Source organism: Ambystoma mexicanum, chromosome 9 (genome assembly GCF_040938575.1).
Source record: "Ambystoma mexicanum isolate Mex_15411 chromosome 9, UKY_AmexF1_1, whole genome shotgun sequence".
Lineage (NCBI taxonomy): Eukaryota > Metazoa > Chordata > Amphibia > Caudata > Ambystomatidae > Ambystoma > Ambystoma mexicanum.
In genome coordinates, this window is record NC_090931.1 from 960002263 (window position 1) to 960025728 (window position 23466).

The following is a 23466-nucleotide window of genomic DNA, read 5'->3' on the forward strand; positions in this document are numbered from 1 at the left end:
GTTTGAGAGGTGTATGCAGAGGGCTGAAGTTGTTCGTGGATTGGTTAGTTGGCATTGCTGTCCTTGCAATTGTGTTAAGTCGTGATGCTTGCTATCATTCACTATTCCATCCAAGTCACAGTTTCATTTAAGTGTGGCACATGCTAACATTCATCTTTCTATCCAGATGCGATGAGGGCTAAAGCTGAGGATGACATCTAAGTGTGACACATGCTATCATTCATATGCGGATAATAGTTTTGACCAGTGTTGTTGCGTAAATATTCTTTAAAATGCACAGTTTGCATCCCATTTTATAAAAAAACTTCCCCTTGGGTACTATTCAAACACGGTTAGGTTTATTTATTTGTAGAGTGCAGCCAAGCCCAAGGGCATCTGGGCGCTTTTCATACAAGTTGCAAAAAGATACAGAAAGGAATATAATATACAGGCACAATACATATACATGGTCAGCAGTAGATACATCAGGGTCAATAATGTCAGGGACAGAGTCACATATATACAAGGTTCAATAAGTACATCAGATAGTGATCAAGTTAAAGGTCTTGCTCATGAAGCCAAACTTTAGCCTTTTTCCTGAAAAGGAGAAATGAGGATTCCTCTCTTACGGATTCTTGTAATGCATTCCATTTCTTGGCAGCAAGGCAACCTACACGTTGTTTTTTTGAAGCATGAAATGGTGACACAATGCGGCTGGGCTGTTCTAATAGGCCATATAGTTGATTGTTTGGATATGGTATTAGATAGGTAAGTGGCCGCTTGGTTGGATAAACTTATGCGTTTTGGATAGTGTTTTGAGGTTTATTCTTTGCTTAATGTTAAGCCATTTTATTGAGTGTCTGGTTGCAGAGATATGTTGAATCTTGGGATTGCTTAGAGCTGCTCTGATGGCATTGTTTTTGCATGACTTGCATTTTATTTAGGTTTTGTTGTGACATGCCCAAGTAGAGTGCATTGCAATAATCAAGCTTAGATAAGCCTAGTGCTCTAGCTATTGTGATGCAATTAGTTGTAGCCAGATAGGGGCAGTAATGAGCGTGGCGGTGTGAGCAGTAGATGATGTGAAAGTACTCACTCCCCCACAATACCAATAAAATTCAGAATAAAGGACACATCCCAGTAGGGAATGAGACCACGAGAGATGATTGCTTGTTGTCAAAGTTTTATATGAAATTCAGCATCCAGAGAACTCTGATGCCTCGAGGGCACTCTGGAAAACGATACAAATACAATAGGTTTTTAAAGTGTTACAGCGTCAAGTGATGAGTTCTATACAGGCTGAACGTTACAATATCATTGGTTAGAAAGGAGGTGCACATAAGTTTTTATGGGACAGCTCCACAGGATTGGCAGATTACTTGACTGGAGATTGGACATCGCGTGATTCAGCTGGGCTGGTCCGTTTGAGGTGAAGGTTAGGCCAGGTCAGAGAGGCGACTGGACCTCACCAGCTAATCTATACACTTATTCTAAACATGCAATAAACCATGAACATCAGTATACCTTTGAATAAATCTTAGAGACCTGTAAATTACACACACATGATTATATTGTCGTACATGGGGTTATTCATAAGGCGAGAGGTGCGACGGTCTTGCCTTCTATGATAACCAGGGGACTGGGTTGGTCTGGCACATCAGGGTGAGGCGGGAAGTGTATTGACACATGTTCAGTTAGGACAGGATATACCGTGGCAGGAGTCTGGGGTTATTGGGGGCACTCGGGGGTGGTCAACACAGTAGGGGCACCCTGCCGTTACATCAAGAGAATACCTTAGGGCATAGGGTTACACAAGCAGTAATTTTCCAACAGCAAGGGTGAGGGGTGCAGGAACAGGTTTGTGGAGATGGATGAGCTACAAGTCATGGTTCAGGCCTGGTCACACACATGACAGTGATCTCAGATAAAGAATGATATGATACATAGTTTTAATTGTATCAGCTTCAGTGTATCCATGAGAATGGGACTTGGGCCACGCAGAAAAGGTGGGGGCGGTTAGTGCTTGCTGGGCGTGGTGCTGCATAGAGGAGACTTTGTAGTGCCGGATTGCGACGTAGTCCAAAGATGGAGTCGATGGCACACACAACGGAGTACAGGTTTGTCTTGCAATAGCCCCACCTCTGCTCCAGCTGAGGCCTTATTCCTTGTGGAGGCAGAAGGGCGATGTAGGTGTCCCCCACTAGTGCAAGAGCAAGTGGTTCATTTTGTGTAGAATGTACGGGGGGGGCTAATTCGCCCCCTCCTTCCTTACAGATGCCAAAGCGTTCGTTTTTTTTAGTGTGAGTGCAGCGTCTATGCAGACTCCTAATGTTTTCACAGAATTATGTTGCCATCGATATTGAAGGAGGTGAATATTGCGCCCAATTTGTTAGGTTAGCTGACGATCCTAAGAGAAGCAACTCTGTCTTCTCGTCGTTGGGACAGAGTCCATGCTTCGCCATCCAGGTTTGTATAATGAGGTAAATGTCATTCAGGGTCTTACTGTCTACAATGTGATCACCAGTGATGGGGATGAGTATCTGGGTGTCATCCGCATAGTTGGTATATGTGACTCCCAGATGGTCAAGTTAATCAAAAATGGGCTTAGTAAACATATTGTGGAGAGTAGGGGACACACATGACCCTTGTGGAACCCCACAAGTAATTGGAGTGGTTAAGGCAGAGGCTGAAGGTGTAAAGACCCTCATGAATCTGTTGAGGAAGGACTCAATCCAAGCGTTAGCTTGGTCTGAGAAGTGTGCGGCAGATGAAAGGTGTTTGCATAAGATTTTATGGTTCACCAGGTCAAATGCCGCCGACGGGCAAGTAAAAGAAGCAAGGCTAATCTGCCCTTGTCTTTCAAAGTCTGAATTTGGGTCTTAAGGTCGATGAGCGCGGTTTCTGTCCCATGTCTGGGTCTGAATCCAGATTGCAGTCCTAGCAGGTTATTGGATTCAAGATGCTGCTGTATCTGCAGGTAGGCTGCTCGGTCCAGAATTTTTAGCAAGAATGGCACTGTTGTAATGGGCCTATAGTTTGAAGGGTTGTTTGGGTCTATTGATGGTTTCTTTAGTAATGGGAGTACCCATGCATCTTTAAGATTGTTAGGAACTATACTAGATTTAAATGATGCATTAATGACAGACGTGATGAACAGGACCAGTTTTTTCACTGCCTCCTTAATAAGTGGGACTGGATAAGTGTCTCCCTGACAATTGGATGGTTTGAGTTTCATGATAATAGTCTCAACCTCTTTGATGGAGAGAGTAGAGAAATTGAATTGGGGCATTACATCCCGAGGATGAGACATGAGGGGGAACAGTGTTGGAGATAAGGTTTTTTTGGTTTCTATTTTATTTTGCAGCAAAGTAATGTAGTGCCTTCTGTATATAAGTGCACCATAGGGCGTCTTTAGTACAAGTGTATCATCCAAATCAGAAAACCATGAAAATATGTCTTCCGTGTATTTGACACGTAGTGAAGAATATTTGAGCTTCCCACCAATCGGACCCTCTGGATGTCTTAATTATATGTACAGAAGGACAAATTGATTGGAATATGGATTCCCACGGAACACCAGGCTGAAAAGAAGGAAAAAATGCACTTGTTAATGGCAATATCGAAAAATAGTGCAAAATAAGGAATATCCACACCCTTTCAAACCTGTACTGAATGATTGACTTGATTCAAACATTGTGGAACAGAGTGGAACAGTGTACCAGGAAGTGTTGAATCTAAAAAGTCAAAACAAGGTATCAGAAATGTCATATAATTTGACTATGCTAAACATAAGTAGGAGTGGATCTTACCCGTGAATCTGAAGACAAGAATCAAGACAGATGAAGAAACCTGTAAACTAATACGGAGGGTGAAGACTGCGGTGAGCCAAAGGCAGTATAAGTTTAAGTAAACAATAATCAAGAGTCTCCCTCGGAGCACGCGTTCCCGTTTCCTCGGATGAAAAAGAAAAGCTGCTCCCTCGGTGCTTCGCGTCCTCAGAGTAGTTCCAATGAACAGAAAAAGCTGCTCCCACGGTGCGCGCGATCCCGGATAATTAAATTTAGGAAGAAAAATGTCCAGGTGCTATCGCAGAGTTCAGGGACAGCAGGAAACCAGGAAACAAAACGTCCTTGGCGTAACAAGAATAGGTAAGTTGCTAGCTAGGGAAAAGGCAAAGACAGTTTGTGAAACGTTCCGAGTTAAAAAAAAAAAGCCAGTAAGACAGCAGAAACCAGGCAACAAGTCCGACAAGGGCAGAACGTAAGCAAAATCCAAAGGCAAATGCAAAAGTTCGGCAACAAAAGATTCCAAGACAACAACAAGGTCTACTGGGAAAGTTCAGAAGCACCGTTTCCTAGTGGAACGGCACGTATAAGGACCAGATCACGTGACACTTCTGATCCGACCCAAGCGTAACGGACACCACTGTTTCCATGGGAACCGCCACCTGTCCATCAGCCGGCTGCTACGAAGGGTTTTTTTTAAAGGAAAAGTATGCTTGTTAGCAGGATAGCGAAAACGGCCTAATCTCATTCTGGTACCCGATTTTCCTACACAAGAGGAAGTCGATTTCCTTTGGCCCAAACCATGACAAAGTGTCAGGTGGTGCAGGTGATTCCAACTCTTTCAGGATGTTACATAGTTCCTTTGTTCTGTACTTAGCTTTAATGATCACATATTTAAAGCTATCTTTTTTTTTTTAGCTTTGACAATGGCTACTTTGTAGTTAAATGAGGCTGCAATTAAATTATTTGCTAATAATGGTGTACACTTCCATAGTGTTTCAGACATTCTTTTTAGTTTCCTGAGAGTCTTTAGGTGAGGAGTATACCGATTGTGATTTCTGTTTGCCATAAGCAACGTTTTCTTTTAATTGAACCACGCCCGGCACAGCTCCTGCAGCCCCCCTCTGAAAGTAGTTGGGTGGCTTCATTGTGTGTGATGTTATTAGGGGTATTTATTTATGCAGTGTTTGTCGGATACCTGTATCCGAGAAACATTGCATAAATAATCCAGGTCCATGTATCCGACAAACATTGCATACAAAAATAAATAAACCAGGTCGTGGCTGAGGACTGTCACTTCCTCTTGCATGGGGTCACCAGAGGAAGAAACAGTTTGATGGCGAGTGCTTTTTTTTTTTTTCTCTTCTTTCTCTTCTCCCCGGCGCAGAGCAGGGGTTTGGGGCGGCTGACTCTGGCCGGAACCCGAGATCTGGCTACCCATCTGGTGCCAGAACTCTGATCTGGCGAGAGCCGGCCCAATGACCAGCGCTGGCTTTGGAGGAGGAGGTTCCTTAAAGAAAGACGGAACATCAACCCTACTATAGAGGACAACACCCAATACATTTTGCATCTTTTTCGCTAAACTTCGGGAGGCATCCCAGTAGACAGATTTAAGGAGATTTCTGAATATACTTTCAGTTATTACCACCACCTTGAGCCATACATAACTCCAGAATGATGACATGGCAGGGCATTCCCAAAATAGGTGCAAGAACTCACTCAGTATTTTAACAATTCTTACTTTAAAAAAAGCTCTCTGTCCCTGCTAAATTGACACATTTTCTGTACTTCCACCACTCCCGTGGACTTTTTTTTTCTCTGCAGATTCTCCTTAGCACCCAGCGGCTCCAAAGACTTTAAGTGATGAATTGAAATCAGTATTTTTCGCTTTCTCGTTCCCTTGTGCCGAACAAAGCTCATTGAATATCCAACTAGTTGTTTCTTGTGTGTTATCAAAACCTTCAGTGCTTTCTTGCATCTCTTAAATGTAGTTCTTTTGTTCATTGGTATATCAAGGACAAGCCCAATCAAAAGAGCTCCCCCTTTTCCAATATAAGATCTTTCATGCAACCACGAATGTCGACACCTGCTATTCACCAGTTTGAATGTTCTTATTTATTTTGAAGCTTTTTAAAAGCAAAAGTAAGGATTACGTATTATACCACAATTCAGTGCAGTTACAGAGCTCTCCACCTTCAGTATGCTTATGCTATTTTGCATTATAGAACATGTATTATGTTGCTGGCAGCAGTGGACAGTGAACTAAAAGAGTGCCTTGAAATGTTTTTCAAACGGGCCCTTTTATACCACCATGTTGGTGAATGAATACACAATCATGTACCTCTCATACAGTCAAGTCCTCCAAGTTTCTCCTATCCCATAAATGTTACAAAGAAGTCGGTCCACGTTTTTTCATAAAAATAAAACCATTCTGTGAGCTGAGAGGCTGCATGTAATGAATGGAATGGTATGATGCATGTGGAACGTAGTGTGCTGAGAGTTCCTGAAGTGACTGTTGGTACATGTGGAGAGAGACAGAGGAACCTGAAGGATGCTTACTTACCACTCTTCTACATCTGAGCTATACCTGTAACCAAGACTTAATAAAGAAGCATTTCTTTAGTACTATCCTGGTCTGCAGTGGTTCCTGCTTCATTCATTCATTACTTACCTTAAGACCACGCGAATACTTCATGTGGCGACGAGTTGGCGGAATTTGAATCCAGAGCACAGTGCAGCAAAATGGTCCATGGTGAAGTGCAGTTCATGGTGATCCTGAATTGGATGCAGCAGGAAGAGCAGAGAAATCCTGATGAAGGAGATGAAAATAGTCCTGGGGCGGATTTGGCAGGGAACAGGGAGGCCAGCAGCTGTTTGTCCCCATGGCCGTGGAGGTATGGAGGATATTGCCCCCCTGAGGTCTGTGATGTGTGTGGAGTTGGCAGCAAAACCTGCCCTGTAGTCCTTGCCGTGAATTGTTTTGGGGGGCGTTCACCACTTTTTGCAGCAGCAGGCTCTCTAATGGAGTGGAAATGCAGAGCGCTCCAGCGCTCAGCACCATGGGACATGTGGTCTGTTGTAGAGAGCCCATTCTGAGAATGGTGTTTAGCAGAATTAATTGGGGCCTAATTGAAATCCTATGGGGCTCATTGCTGTGGATGCCGCGAGGTGGGCCTTTGAAACTGGACGTTGGCGATGGTAGAATGTTTGGGCCAGCGCCATTATGGCTTTGTTCAGTGCAGGTGAAGCTGTAGCAACACTAGAAAAAAGGACGTCTAAACGTCTGATTAGTGTGGTGAAGTGCACGGATCCAGTGCGCCATTTCATCTCCTTCGTTTCAGAATTATGATTAGGCGTGTCGTAGTTGGAAGCTCTGTGTAAGACATTATGCATTTTAGTACTTAAAACAATCTTCTTTTAAGTATTTTCAATGAAAGCCTGTATTATGTTATTACATTTAGGCAAATTTTCCTTAATAGCTCCAATAAAGAGTTATTATATTTAAGAAGACCGTTACCAGTCCATTTAACTTTTTCCAGCATTATTGGATAGAAAATCGCCCATTATTCGTTCTTGAGAGTAGCTATTCCATTATTAAGTGAAAATTCAGTCACAACATAACTCTAATTATTAAGGATTAATCTACAATTTTAACATTTACAAATCCGAAATCATTGGTTAGTTAGTACAAAGTAAATCCATGAAATTGGGTGCCATTTGACGATGTATAAAAGAAATCATTTTCTTTCACATTAATCATTTGAAACACTTGTTGTGAATGTTAACCAAGGATTTGAATCATTTGACAACTCGTCCTACATATCGTGATCATTCATTTTCTATAAATAATCCTCAGTTAGAAACCTGCTTGTTAGGAAAGAGCGGGTGTCGATAGTTTAAATCGCCCACTATAAAATATTGACAATTCAAATACCTACTTGTCCATTTCAAATGGATTGTCCTCCCACGTATTCCTCCTCTTATGATAATCGTATCCCAGCTTCAGCTGCTTCGGAATTTTTTTTTTCACCAGGGGGCGCTGTGTTCGAGACCGCGGAGTCGATGTCCCTCGAGGGCCGGCGTCGACGTCATCCGCTGTATAAATGGCTTGCGCAGCGCCCGTTACCTTAGTTAATTTTTCTGACACAATTGCTTCGTGTTACGAACGACTCATCAAGAATTTCTTCGACAATGTCTTCGTCTTCAACTCCCTCCACACCCAAGACAGGATTCAAAAAATGTCTGAAGTGTGGCAGGAAGATGTCTATAACCGACCCCCATCGGAATTGCCTCTGGTGTCTCAGCCCAGACCATTGGGTTGATGAGTGCGGGTCCTGTCAGGCCCTGTCAAATAAGTCTCTTGGGGAACGCAGAGTTAAGCTGGCGATGGGGGAGGAAAAATATAGGTCTTAGAAAAGACAAAAGGATTCGGATGAATCCAGTAGAAAATCTCATCACGAGTCAAGGTGGTCAAGATCGGAAAGTCACAAAAGCGACGTCATAGGTCTTCTTCCTCCTCGTCCTCTTCTGAGAGGAAAGTTACTTACCCTTCAAAGCACGATTCCCCAGAAAAATGGGAGGCCTTCAGGGCTTGGATGCTGAAAATATTCGAGAAAGCGGCCCAGACCCCCTCGAAGTGGCCACGTGGTGCTCATGCCTCTACACACTCTAAAAGTGACAGAGGAAAATCAAGATACAAACACGCAAGGGTTGGAAAAAGAGTCGAGAGTGTCTTCGCAGGAAAGTTCCCCGACGCCTCGCACTAAGTCTAAGCCTCCGGTGCATAAATCAGGGCTAACGGAATCGACGTCGAAGTCTAAACCAAAACTTGACTCGACACCGTCGACGACCATAACGTCAAGACCGATGACAAAAATGATGTCGACACCATTAGCTGTATCGAAGCTTCCTTCGACACTGTCGAAACCAGCGCCTACCCTATCAACGCCTTTGACGCCTTTATCGAGGCCATCTTTGATACCAAGACCCAAGTCAACGCCATTATACATACCTATGCAAATTCCACCTTCTTTGCCTGAAAGAAACTTGCCACCCACAACCAAGACAGGAATTTTTTAGAGCCATGTTTTCTATATATGAAGAACATTCCTCTGAAGAGGATGTCACTCCAGCTGGAGTTAGATTTGGAGCCAGGGAAGTTCCTGAAGAACTCGTGGACCCACAGTCTAAAATAACAGACCTTTATGACTGTCTCCAAAATGCAAGTGGCTTAGACACTTCACCTGATGTTGATTCTGAAAGTCCAGGTCCTACAGATCATGCTGATGCCAGTTATAGAAATCTTATGGGAAGGGTCATTGATTTTATGGGTTGGAAAGCAGCTTCCCCGGATTTTGACCAGGATGACATGACTGACATCCTTAGTGAGGGTCCTTTAAAAGATCATGTTCTCCCATTCCACAAGGCACTACAAAAAAGAGTAATGGCAAATTGGAATACTCCAAATTCGATTGCAGTAGTAAATAAGAAACTGGTACCAGAATATAGACGAGCCTTGTCGGATCCAGAATATTTATCCAAACATCCATCTCCTGAAAGTCTAGTGGTGCAAGCTGCAACCTCCACTAGGCAATCAGTTTACCCATCAATATCACCAGACAGGGACGATAAAGAAGTTTATGCTTGGGCCGGAAAGCTTTTACTTTGGGCAGCATGGCCCTAAAATCGACTGTCATTTGCACATTAGCAAGATTTACCTATACCCTGTGGGACTGCATGTCATCAGCGTCTTAACGCATCCCGGAAGGTGAAGAACGGGATGGTTTCCTGGATATAGTGAAGGATGGTAAAGAGGCTATGGAGGAATGCCTTCAGTCAGGATTGGACACTGCGGATAGTATAAGCAGGTCCATGGCATCTAGCACAGTCTTGCGCAGATTTGCATGGCTAAGGAAATCTGTCTTTGCACCTGATGTGCAGTCTAGATTACTTAATATGCCTTTTGACGGCTTGAGGTTTTTTGGCAGCAAGGCGGACGAGAGCTTGGAGAAGCTGCAGACCTCGAAAGCGGCAGCAAAATCACGCGGCACCGCTATAAAACAACCTCAGCAACACTCTTACGCAGGCTCATCTTCCTGGAAGAGTCGCCCTCTTCGCTTCTATTCCTCTTTTGGAAAAGGGAGAGGGCAGGCCAGTCAGAGGCCAACAGAGAAAACCCTTTTGTGGTTGAAAAGGGAGAGGTGCTAGATCAGCCACAGCAGAGGCTCCTACCTCCTAAGCCACTGCTGCAGCCGCTGCAAAGCCACTTTGAGGTCTTAACCCACAAAACCCCGGTGTGAGGCAGAATCACTCGGTATCTGGACGAATGGCGGGGCATTACGTCAGATACCTGGGTACTAGAGATAGTGACCCATGGTTACTGTCTTCCTTTTCTTCAAAGACCTCAAAATCATCCACCGGGAGCCAACTCTGTAAAGACTCCCGACCTGCTCCTTGTGCAGGAGATTTTAACCCTGCGAGAGAAAGGTGCAATAGAACAGGTACCTGTAGCGGAGAGGAACAAGGGCTGGTACTCATACCCCTGCCTCCACCCCACCCCTGTCCACCCCCCATATTTTCTCATCCCCAAAAAGGACAGAGGATTGAGATCCATCTTGGACTTGAGAAGCCTGAACAAGTTCCTCAGGAAGGACAAGTTCAAGATGGTGACCCTTTCTCAGATCCTTCAGGCTCTTCAACCTCAGGACTGGCTGGTTTCTTTGGACCTTCAGGATGCTTACTTTCATGTGCCAATCCATCTCAAACACAAAGTACCTGAGGTTCACAATTGGTGGTTCTCATTATCAGTTTCGGGTTCTACCATTTGGGCTAACCTCCTCCACCCGAGGGTTTTCACCATACTGATGGCGGTGGTGGCAGCGAGTATCAGAAGAAGGGGGATTCACGTCTACCCTTATCTGGACGATTGGCTAATCACGGAGAGTTCATCACGACGAGCCCAGGAACATCTGGCCTTGACCTGCCACTTCTTACAGTCTGGACTTCTCCCCCAATTACAAGAAGTCACAAATGATTCCTAGCCAAACACTCAAATTCATCGGAGTGATCCTGGCCACTTCCTCAGGGAAAGCCTCGCCTTCCGAGGAGAGAGCTCACAACATTCTGCAGATGGTAACGAAATTTCAAAATGCCCAACATCCACCGGCATTCGACTTTCTATGGTTTATAGGCCCCATGGCATCCTGCATTTTTCTGGTGCCAGAGGCCAGATTGAGGATGAGATCTCTTCAATGGGCCCTCAGGATTCAATGGTCCCAGTTTTCAGGGGAGATGTCAGACCTTCTACAAGTCCTGACCAAAGTGGCTCAAGATCTCCTATGATGGCTTGCAAGGAGAATATCCTCAAGGGGGAACCTTTTTGGCAACCATGGCCAGAAATAACGGTAGTGACGGATGCCTCACTCACGGGGTGCAAAGCCCACACCAACGATCTGACAATCAGCAGTCGTTGGTCTCCAGCGGAGTCCAAACTACACATCAACCTTTTGGAGATGAGAGCAATCAGACTAGCACTGAAGGCTTTTCTGCCCTCAGTACAAGGAAAGCATTTCCTGATAATGACGGACAACACAGTGGCCATGTACTACCTCAACAAAAGAGGAGGCGTGGGATCACTTCCACTGTGCAGAGAGGCAATGCAGCTCTGGTTCTGGGCAATGCAATAAGGAATCTCTCTATCGGCAGTTCACCTTGCTGGAGAGCTAAACTCTGCGGCAGACGCTCTGAGCAGGCAGAGCACAGTATCCCACGAATGGGAGCTAGCTCAGGAAGTCTTTCAAGAGATCTTCGCCCTTTGGAGAACCCCTTAAGTGGATCTGTTCGCGACCGGGGCCGACCGGAAGTGCAAACTGTATTGCTGAAGGGAATTTCCCCAAGAGGAGCTCTAGGGGACGCGTTCGTAGTGACTGGATATTTCCACTCCTTTATGTGTTTCCTCCAGTCCCCGTGATTCCTCATTTAATCAGGAGGTTGAGAAAGTTCAGGAAAACCATGATTCTAATTGCCCCGGATTGGGCCAGCAGGACGTGGTACCCGGACCTTCTGGACATGTCCACCTGCCCTCCAATACGTCTTCCGCAAAGAGAGGATCTTCTCTCGCAAGAGGAAGGCTGGGTTCTCCATCCAGAGGTCAAGACACTCCGCCTTCACGCATGGTTTCTGAGAGGCTAAAATATAAGGATTGGGACCTCCCGGATTAAGTAATGGAGATTTTGCTTTCGGCCAGAAGGCCAGCAACAAAATCCCTGTATTGGTGTCATTGGAACAAGTTCAGTAACTGGTGCAGGGATAAGAATGTGGATCCATTTCTTTGTAATACTCAACAGTACTTTCTTTTCTCTTACACTTAGCCAATTTGGGGCTCCAAATTGGAACGATAAAAGGATACTTGGCAGCGCTATCTATAATTAAGCACTCCTCGAAAGAGGTGTCCTATTTTAAAATGCCTTTAGTAATACAATTCCCGAAAGGGTTGACAAATGTATACCCTCTGACACCTTTTCAGCTGCCCATCTGGGATTTAAATCTAGTCTTAAAATTTCTCATGTGTGCTACTTTTGAGCATTTGCGTTCTTGTCCGTTAAGACTGCTTACTCTTAAAACAAATCTGTTAGTGGCTATAACATCTTACTCTTAAAACAATTATGTTAGTGGCTATAACATCAGCCCGCAAGGTAAGTGAGTTGCAGGCACTGTCTTGTAAGCCTCCTCACACTATTTTCCATAGGGTCAAGATTATTTTTAAAGTCAAGCCATCATTCTTGCCTAGAATAGTGTCTGATTTTCAACGGTCACAATAGATTCTTACCTTCCTGTTATCCTCCACCTCACGCTAGTAAGGTAGAGAAAAGATTACACAGACTGGACCCAAAAAGGGCTCTCAGTTTCTATATTTTCAGATTGGCAAATCCCCGACAATGTGACCAACTATTCGTTGGATATACTGGGCACAAATTGGGCCTTGCAGTATCTAAACAAACTCTCTCCAGATGGATAATTCGAGCAATCTCTCAATGCTATAAACTAGCTGGGAAAGAGCCTCCAGATGGATTAAGGGCTCATTCAACCAGAGGCATGGCAACTTCCACGGCCCTTCAGAGGGGTGTCCCGGTGCAGGATATTTGTGCTGCGGCCACCTGGTCGTCAATGCACACCTTTGTAAAACATTACTGCTTGGACTCTACTTCATACCAAGGAGGACTATTTGCAAAAGCTGTCCTTCATTCAGTCCATAATTAAAAATCCTAGTACTCCCACCTCCAAAATTACCACTGCTATGGGAGTCTATCATAAAATGAGGAATACGTGGGAGGACACAATACATTCGAAGAACAAGTTACTTGCCAACTGTAACGTTCTTTTGATTGGATCTTCCTCCCACGTATTCCTCATCGACTCTCCCATCCTACCCCTCCGTACAGTTTACGCCAGTTGCACTCTGACTTCCTTAAGAGCCTGAAGACTTAAAGCCTGATCAACTGATGCGACCATGAACACCGTAAAAACAGAACTGAGGTAACGGGCGCTGCTCGAGCCATTTATACAGAGGATGACGTTGACCCCCGACGGCGGCCCTTGAGGGACATCGATCTGCGGTCTCGAACACAGCGCCCCCTGGTGAAAAATGTTTCTGAAGCAGGGATACTGTTAAGGAGAATTCTCTTATAAGGCTATTTTCCCAAACCTAGTGAGTCCCCAAACAGCAGCTCTGCTTGATTTTTGGGGATTGTTTTTTTTCTCCTGCTAAGGGTGAGACTCTTTTCCTCCCACTCTTAGGCATGATTTGAGGTATGTCTTTGACTTTTTGTGTGCTTATGGGCTATGGGGTCTTTTTACTCCATAGGGTATCATCTGTTTTAGTGAAGGTGTTACACAGCCCCCTCCGTGCAGTAACACAGGGGTCTCATAGTGACCCCCAAACATAGACTCCATACCCTGGGACTGACTACTGTCTCCCAGGGCATGTAAAGTCACCATTGGCTTTACTAGTCCAAAATTGTGAACAGAACCAGTACAAACCATCCTTTTGTGGAAGTACTGGAAGGGGTTAATTCGATTGCCCCTGGGTCTGTTTCCAAGGGGGCACTGTCCAGTCCCCCCTTGTCGAGTTTCTGGCTGGTGGCAGTGGTTACCACGCAAAATATTCCCCGGAATATTTCCTATGGGATTTTCCCATTGATTTTAAACGCCCCACTTTTTGGTGGCATGTTAAAGATGCTGCCGGTTTATTTATTTAATATAAAACCACTGGTTGGGGTCTTTTTGCCAGAACTCTTTTCTAAAATGGCGTTCGTGTCCGTCTCTGTAACTCCAACCAAGGTCGGGCCCTTTGTTCCACTTTTTGGCGGGCTTCTCCACAGAAGCCCTCCAACTGGTGCCACTCTCTCTGGGTTCCACAGGAAGCGTGGCTGGGGTAATTGGCACCCTGGACTGCGTTGCCTTAGCAACTCAAGTCGCACTCTGTCCTGATTGGCCCAGTGGTGAGCTGACCGGCTCACCACTTAGCATGTATGAGTGACAGCTAGGCTGTTGAATGGGGGTTTTTCTGCATAAAAGCAGGGCTTTTGGGACTGGAACTTGAGAAGTCGCCACAGGACCTAAGCAATCTGAAGAGGGGAGAAGCTGAGCCATCTGCAACGACACCACTGGTGGAGCCCTGCTGCAACGACCTCACCACTTTCCCGACGACGAGAGAAGATCTGCTGAAATAGTCTTCTTCCTCTGAGCTGGTGGGATCAACCAGTTCGTCATTTCGCCTTCCAGGACGTCTCTTGGTCGATCGCCCGTGCCAAGCAACCCGGCGGCCGGATAGCCAAGCTTCACTACTGTGACCGCGAATAACAGGAACGCACCTTTTAACCGACTAACTCCGCGGCTGGTTTCTTCACTGGGCAGTGCAACAACTCCAAGTTTCCTCCTCGATGAGATCCTCTTTCCCTGGTCGAAACCACGAACTGCACCCGCTGCCAGGAACAACTGCCACCGCTGGAGCATTCTCAACTTTAAAGGTACTGTGTTCCACCTGGCCTTCCTTTCTACGTTTGCTAAAGGTGACCCTTAAATCCTTGGCTTTCCAACTGGGTTGGCCCCCAGACCTTCTAACTTTACCTTCTGAACCAACCTCTTTTGAACATTTCTACAAAGACTTGAATGCATTTCTCAACTGTGTGATCTTGGGCACATTTCACCTTGCTCCATTTAAAGTGGGCCTGGCCTATGAACTTTGGCTCTACAGTAGACTCTGGCTTCTTTAACTTGTTTTGGTCTTTTAAAAGTGTTGAACTGTTTTTTATTTTCATGACCTGCCTTTTTCTCTCCCTTTTACTTAATTTTGGAGTGCCATCTAAGTTACGCGCTCACCTCTGTTTTGACAAAAAGTGGTGTTTTCACTTAGACTTGTCTAATAATTCTTAAGGGAGGTGTGTATACTTTCCTGATTGTGTTTGAACTTGCTTTGATTTATAGTGCTAGTGTATTTTTTTAAAGTGTGTGTTAAATAAATAATGATATAATTTTGATAACAAGCTCTGGTCGGTGTTTGCTTGCTCTACTGTGTTTTTAGCCATATTGTGTATCCCCTGTATACTGCCCTACTCTTCTTGAGAGAAGTCTGACTGCTCAGTCACAGCTACCAGGTAAATCTGGGTGGTGCAGACTGCTACCAATTGGGTTTACTGCTTACTCCTGTAGTCTTAATCTTCTTGCAGTGGTCCCCAAGGGAACTGCACAGGATTCTGCCTAACAGATACGATTATCATAAGATGAGGAATATGTGGGAGGAACATCCAATCGAAAGAATGTTACAGTTGGTAAGTAACTTGTTCATCTCGAGCAAAACATCTATATGTGAGATTATCGATTCAGATTTCCCATTGCCCGAATGATTCTATACATTTATCAATAGTGTTAATGTGTTTTTTTCCCCCCCTCATGCTTCCATTCAATGGTAGTTGCCAGAACATATTGAGATTGATAAGTAGCAAAAAATTCTGTAGCATTCAGATGCATGGCAACACAAGTGACCAACCCAACATAAGGTCGTCCACTAGGATTTTTCTGTGCTTTCCTTTTTAGGACCGCATAACCATCTATATATAATTTTTTCATTAGCCAGGTTTCCTGTAGTAGAAACACATCTATGGAGAGTTAACAAGTGTAAACTTGTTGGATTATACATAAAGGATCTAAAGCCCGTTGTATTTCATGATCTAATGGTCACTTGGGCAGTTTTAGAACACTCCAGTCATTCTACCCCATAAAATACAGAGTATGCATCACCCAGTGTTTTACAGCTATTAGGCATATTAATCTTAGATTGGAATAAGGCACAACCTTGGTAACAATATCATTAATACTATTGTCAGTCAATTGATCACTTGTGGTGTCGGTTTCAATTTTCGTTTTGTGATTTTTTTTTTTTTTTTTTTTTTCTTCATATTTATTGATTTGGCGTTTGGGCAAGTGTGTTTGACAAGTGTGCCGCTGTCTCGCTGGACCCGCTGCTGTTCGTTCTACAGAATTTGAATTCTGCACTTGGACTTGGACTTTACTTGGACTTCTACTGGGCTACTGCTACTGCTTGCCACTCCCCCTATCCCAGCATTCTACAAAACACCGGGGCGCGCGCATTTGGGCAAGTGTGTTTGACAAGTGTGCTGCTGTCTCGCTGAACCTGCTGCTCTTCCCGCTACAGAATTTGAATTCTGCACTTGGACTTTACTATGACTTCTACTGGGGTATGAATAACTACTAAGGGCACCTGGAGCAACTGTATATATTTCTTTATTACTCAATGAGTAACATAAGATACTTTTTTGCTTATTTTCAGCTACTGCTAGCCACGCCCCCTATCCCAGCATTCGACAAAACACGGGGGTGCGCGCACATTTGGGCAAGTGCGTTTGACAAGTGTGCCTCTGGATGCTGGGACTGGGGCTGGCCTTCATTGTAATATATTAATTAGCGAACGTCTGTTTTCCCTCTCGGTCAATCTATGAAATGCGAAAAAGAAAAAGGACAGTTGAGCGGTAAATTTGCATTTGGATTTAGTTTTGTAACTGAACGTGAATTGTGCAGTTAAATATAGACTTTAGATCAAATTACTTTTTTTTTTTTGTTTTTGTTTTTTTTTTGTCATGCCAAGTTTTTACTCATTGAAATCTGGTATGCCTCCGCATAAGGATACAAGTGGGAACACCCCTACTAACATATCGCTGCGAAAATCTTTAGCGACCGCTGCAGTTAAAACACGCTGCCTGAAATCACAGCAGCGTTCACAACTAATGGCAGCGGATATCCGTGTTTACTGCAGTAATGTCGTGACACAGGCGATGCACATGGGGGGGGGGGGTGAAGTTAGATCTGTTAGCTGTCACTGTAGTTCAAGAATCTTCTGTGACAATTCCACCTCTTAACATGCCTGTAAAAATCGTGCTGAACTCTGCAGGGGTTGTAACAGAGTCGGCAATTGAGGCTGTTTACTTAAATTGAGATTTCACCCCCGATGCTTTGGGATCATTGGTACCCGATTCTGAGTTTCCAACTGCAGAATTTCCACTCTGTACAATTGCTGCTCAGCGAGAATTGCACAAAGCATATAATGCAATAACCGTAACGGGCCATGCAGGCGCTGATGCAATAGCCTTCATGAATATGGAGAATAGTTATTGTTCCAACTTACAGGAGATTCTTTTTATTCACTCGAAGTCCGGTGACTTAATGCAGTCAAATTGTGAAGTTGACAGCAACATGGTTGTGGATCGGGTCACAGATTATCATGTGACTCCCCTAAACCATACCGCGCATGTGAATGGCACTGATTTGCATCACGAACATAATGTATCGAAATCACCTGCAATATTTGATCATTCCATACATCACTAATCTACTCGCTCACTTTCCTTTATTGAACCCACGCCAAGGCGGCCCAACTTTAATACAATGGCTGTTGGTGAACAACAACCCCCCCCCCATTATTCACCACCTGAAACTCTTGCACTGAACAATACACTTGCTGCAATGAACACAGCACCTTAATCGCGAGATTGTATGAGGTTCTTGACCAAAAGTCAAATTACCAAACTGACCTTTTGACACAGCTGGTGGCAAGGCTATGCACCAGTCTCGTGCTAACGTGCTCCCGAAAGCAAGAAGACTCTTGCACTGACAACTGCAAGTACACAAACAGAAATCTTCACTCAAGAAACTCATACTTCAGAAAAGGTTTACCTGAAATTACAGGAGAGGAGAAAAATATATAAAAGTCAGACATTGGGGAAAACCAAAACGAGGCAATTTATTAATGCCCTAACTTTGCCAGTAAAAACCATAGGCAACATAGCTCCTGCAGCGTTTCAGAAGGTGAACAAAACAAACCTTCTGAACACTCCAACCCAGTCAATACCATCTGTATGTAAGTTAAAATACAAACCTCTAGATGATTTTATAACATTATCCTCTCAAATTGAATTATCGGAAAGCTTTACACAGGTTATTGCTCCCACAAACCCGCCAAAAAAATACCCTGTTAAGTGAGTCACTGGATATAGTGGCTGGAAAATCTGTATATCCGACAATTGAACAAATGTGTGAGGAGATACAAATCTTTGGCCCACTATGTATACACAAACCATGACATGACAAACGCTAAGGTGACGAACCTTGCAAAGCAACTGCCAGTTCCATTGTATAATCCCCTTTTGAAAAGCCCACCCTTACCTTTGACTATGCGCACGAAGGAACACAGTAAGGCAACATCTTATTCTACCAACGGGCTGTTACGTCACAAAGCTGATGCCTCGCCATCAGTCTTGTTGAATGGAAATATGCATGTGGCACCAAATGATAAACGGATTAAGTATAGGAGTTATCATCACCTCTTAATAAAATGTTGAGAACATCCATATTCAAAGTATGACTTGAATAGATCGAGCATATTAAACATCTGTATGGCGGTACTAAGCTTGGGGGACATAGTGTCTTCGGATATTGATGTTGTCGATTTCATTAGTGATCTCGATTTAACTGAGGTGAGATTCTTCGTTCGGGATTAGTGTTGAATACTTTATGGGGAGCAAAATCGGCTTCATATCAGTTGGGATTTACCTTGCCACAAGATATTCATAACAGTAACACTATGGCTGATCGCCTGCAAACATATAGCCATTGAGAGTTTTTGGATTTAATCACCAGACTCCCAGATAACCAGATCGAAGCTTAGTAATGAACATGCAGCACATGAGCAAAGACGGTGAAATGCGAGCATAACCACTCCCGCCTAGAGAAATAATACAACACAGGCATTAATCTATTCACATTGAATGCAATCAAATGATATGAACAACAGAGAAAGCGGCCATTGTATATGGGCTTTGTGGATTTTCATACAGGATTTGATTCCGTCCCCAGAGAACTGTTGTTCAAAAAATGAATGAATCTGAAATGTCTATGCCATATTTTAAAATGGCTGTACAAGTTCCACACTGACACAACTCTACAGATAAGGCTGAGTTTGGATGGGCAATTGTCAGCACCTATACAAACTGGACATTGGCTGAAGCAGGGATGTACTCTTGCTTCGGCCCTCTTCAACTTCTATATTGCCAATATGAGTGGGTGTTTTGTGGGGCTTCTAACTGACTCACCAATGATAAATGGTCAAACAATAAAATAGTTGTTGTATGCGGACGACCTCGTCCTCTTCCAAGACTAAAGGCTTGAGAATTATGTTGAAGGCCTTAGACAAATATGCTCAAGATAATTATATAACCATCAATACCAAGAAAACGCAGTTCAATTTGGGACCTTTAAACAACTAAACAAAACTGCCAGCCAGCAACTTCAAAACACAAAACTCCAAGTGGTTTCAAGTTACATCTATCGAGGAGTCAATGTTAATAATCATCCTTCGGACTTCCCTTATCAGGAAAACTAAAAAAATAAATTGGCTACAGCCATGTCACAAGCGAAAGTTATTACCGGAAGATATAGCAAATTTTCAATCAGCCCACTCCTAACATACTATAAACAAAAAGTAACTCCCATTCTGCTTTATGGAGCAGAGACTAAGCAATGGAAGTCCTATACATTTTGGGCAAAGATGTTAGGCAGATTTTGGAAAACCGTACTGAAATTGCCTATAGCTGAGCCATAATCGGGCATGAATTGGGCCTGATATCACTAAATGGTATTTATATTTGGAAACTTTGTTCCTTATATCGTAAATGCCTATTGCTGAATAACAAAAATTGCCTATTGTCAATATTCTCAGTATATTTCAACACAACAAAAGACGCTTTCATTAAGTTGTGGTGATCAAAGTTGCATAAAGCTTAACACGATGAGGATATTACAATTGATCTTCTCCTAGCCAATCCGGATAAAGCAAAAACAAAGTTGTGGCAACACGAATGGATTAGGACACAAGACCAATGTATGCTGTATAAAGACTTCCGTCAAAATCCCTTGAAGATTTGAAGTTACAACATCATACCTAATGCATATCTCCAAATCCGGATCATCATGTCAAATTTATGCTCTTTCGATTGAATCTATGGCAAACTAATGAAATTGCAGCAAGATGGCAGGCATCCGCTCAATCGAATACAACGTGTCATTTCTGTAATCAAGCATGTGAAACCTTAAATCACCTTTATGGTTGATGTGTTGAGCTAGCACCATTGCAAATTTTCTTTTTTAAGAATCATTTTAATGAATATAGGATATTGAATGTTGAATCCTTGTGGGAAGCTCTCTTTCATACGGAATCTAAAGCCATCAGATATGCAATTGTGAACTTCCTGCAGAGATTGAATTTGGACCAGGGACCAGTGTAGTGTATAAATGATAAATCATGCAAGAGCTAATGGCACGTTCACTGGTTTCCAGATAACTTTTCTTTTCTCTTTTTTTTTTTTTTAAATGACGTCTCTGGCTTAATGAAATTTGGGGGAAAAAGAAAAAAACAATGATTAAGTGCAATTGAGATCAAAAATACTCCGTATTATCGTTCATTTTGAATTGATTATATACTTCTATTTTTCTATTGTGATTTGTAATGAATTGAATGCATTTTTTTTTCTTTTTAAAAAAGAAAATGTGTATGATTTGATAAATGTAATTGAATGAAAGGTTGAGATTTTTCTCAGCCATAGCAAATAAAAAAAATGTATTTATTGATTCTACATCTTTGACAAATTCATACCCCATATTTAAGAAAGCTATTGCTTGGGACATTATCACAGTAACCAGGGGAGACACAAAATGGATCAGTGACCAGTTTGAATCCCAGGGTGCTTAAGGTATCTCTACAAGCATAAGATCCTGGGTCGGAATCTGGTGTATCAATTCAAGCATGATTTAAAAACGGGCTAGCCGATGAGGCATGAAGATCAACGATTTTTATAGTCTTAGATGTTGCATTGATTGCACCTGATGACAAAAGGTCCAGATTTAACATAGTGCCTCTATCTTGCACAGATAACATAGTCTTTAATGTATTATCATATGTTGAACCCATATATGGATGCTCATAGATAGTTACAAAGGGGCTATCCGGGAGACGAACTTTGTTTTGTCCTGCCAAGTTATTTTTTTTTAATGACTGAGAATTCGTCCTAGCATGTTGGGCATTGCAATGACTCCTCGGGAGCAGAACTGTTATTTGCAATCCACTTACCAGGTATACATCCCTGGGGGTTTCTCCCCCCTACCTCTGTGGGCTTGATCAAGACAATTTGAATCCCTTATCAGTTTCTTGGCATGTCATATTTGTGGGAAAAGCGGTTCCCAAAGCATGTGAACCTACAGTAGGTATATTATTCTTATTTGCCATAATTGATTTTTTTTGGCATCAGGTGTTTTTGCTTTTGGGTTCTCTTTTTACCAATAGCATTTAATCTTATGCAAATACCAGAAATCGAGGGGGCTTGGCTACTCAGACCACCAGTATTAATTATATCATTCTTTGGGTCTTCATGCCTCTCCTTCCTTTGGCTTACAAGAATTTGTGAGGTACAATCTTTAGTGAAGGCTGGGTATCTTGAATTGCAATAATTGGTGAATCAAAAAATTCTCCTTATCTAAGTCTTCGTTTTCCTACCCATAGTTTCTTGTAAAGATAGGACCACATCAACTAATTTAGTTATAATGATTTGTTTCACTTTGTGTAAATTATTGCATAATGAAAAGAGAGCTTTCAGTATAGTTACAAATTCAGGTTCAGATGGTCGGTATATACATGATGAATCTGAAGAGGATGTCCTGGAGAACACGCATACACGTTTGCTTCAATTTGTGTCAACTCTGGTGTTTTTGTTAAGTTAGTAGAAAGAATAGGGTAGAATTCTAGGATTAGAGAATCATGGGCTGCAATTGGTACATTAACTCCATCAGTATTGTAATCCGTTTGCAAGCCTAAACATAAGTTCAATACCAAGTTATTGTGAGAGTGTCAAATTAGCTTCAGTGGTGTCTTTATTAAATATTCCTGTGGATTTATTTAAGGAAGAGGGTTCATCAGAGTTGTCCTTCCTAGTTGGTTTAAGGAAGGCAGTGATCTTTCCTCTATCACACTCTTCAATGTCATTCCTTTCACAGATGGTATCCTTGATACCTGCTGCAATAGACTGTGGTTCGTTAATGAGCGTTTTACAATTTCTCTTTTTCAAACTTTGGCTGGCTGTTGAAACACGTGTGCAAGCAGCGCACTCCTTAGTGTGCAGTGGATATTTTAGACTTATAGCTGGCATTACTGTGCACGTTAATAATAAATAACAAGGGGAGGGGTCCTGGGAGACGCTGTGCCAGACATGAGTCCTGGTTACAAGAGCCTCACCTAGAGTCTTTAGCTCACTATCTTTCACAGAGAAGAAATATCGCAAACATATCAGTCTTTGTCCTGCCCTGGGGCAGTCCAGCACCGAAATGTTAGTGGGCTAAAGACTCTTGTAACCTGGACTCATGTCTGGCAGAGAGTCCCCCAGGACCCCCCTTGTTTGCATATTTCAAGTAACTTTGGGCTCACCCTAAGTTACTAGGGGAATCCAGCCGTGGACCCCTTGCTCACTATTCTCAGAGAGGCACAGCTACACCCTACTGATGAGGTTCAACCAGACCAAAACACATGTCTGGGGTTGCTGTTGGTACTCTTGTTCAGAGGAGAATTGCCTAGCATTTCAGTGCTGGACTGCCCCAGGGCAGGACAAAGACTGATATGTTTGCAATATTTCTTCTCTGTGAAAGATGGTGAGCTAAAGACTCTGGGTAAGGCTCTTGTAACCAGGACTCATGTCTGGCAGAGAGTCTCCCAGGACCCCCCTTGTTTGCACGTTAATAACAAGTCAGCAAGAGCCTCAATATTCTGTGTGAATTACTTCCAGCTGTCGAAAAATTATGTAAGAATGCGCACTGACCGGTTCCATCCACTGTTAGTTAAACATGTGTCAACAACGCGCTCAAAGCAAAGACGTTGCTAAACGGCCAGACACGAAGGAAGAAATATAATCAGTGGATTCTCACAGGTAACCAGGAGCGAGCTTGCTCATCCCCAAGGAACCACGAGAAACCACTTGCCTTGGCGCTTTCCGTAGGAAGTATCTTCAGCCCAGGAGTAGAACACTACACAACTGCATCTACACTCTGACGCACTCCCGTTCACTCACTTGTTCAGCGTTTTGCAGAAGTT

General features: G+C 43.2%; 1 protein-coding gene across 2 annotated transcripts in view; it reads left to right on the plus strand.

The window, feature by feature from the left end:
* PHOSPHO2 (phosphatase, orphan 2) overlaps window positions 1-23466 on the plus strand; it is an 86563-nt gene that overhangs the window by 751 nt on the left and 62346 nt on the right. The window contains exon 1 of one of the 2 annotated variants that reach the window (XM_069616168.1): window positions 16391-16519. The exons of the other annotated variant lie outside the window; for it this stretch is intronic. The gene's annotated coding sequence lies outside the window, so the exon portion shown is untranslated. Of the gene's footprint in view, window positions 1-16390; window positions 16520-23466 lie in introns of those variants that run through there. 2 annotated transcript variants of the gene reach the window in all.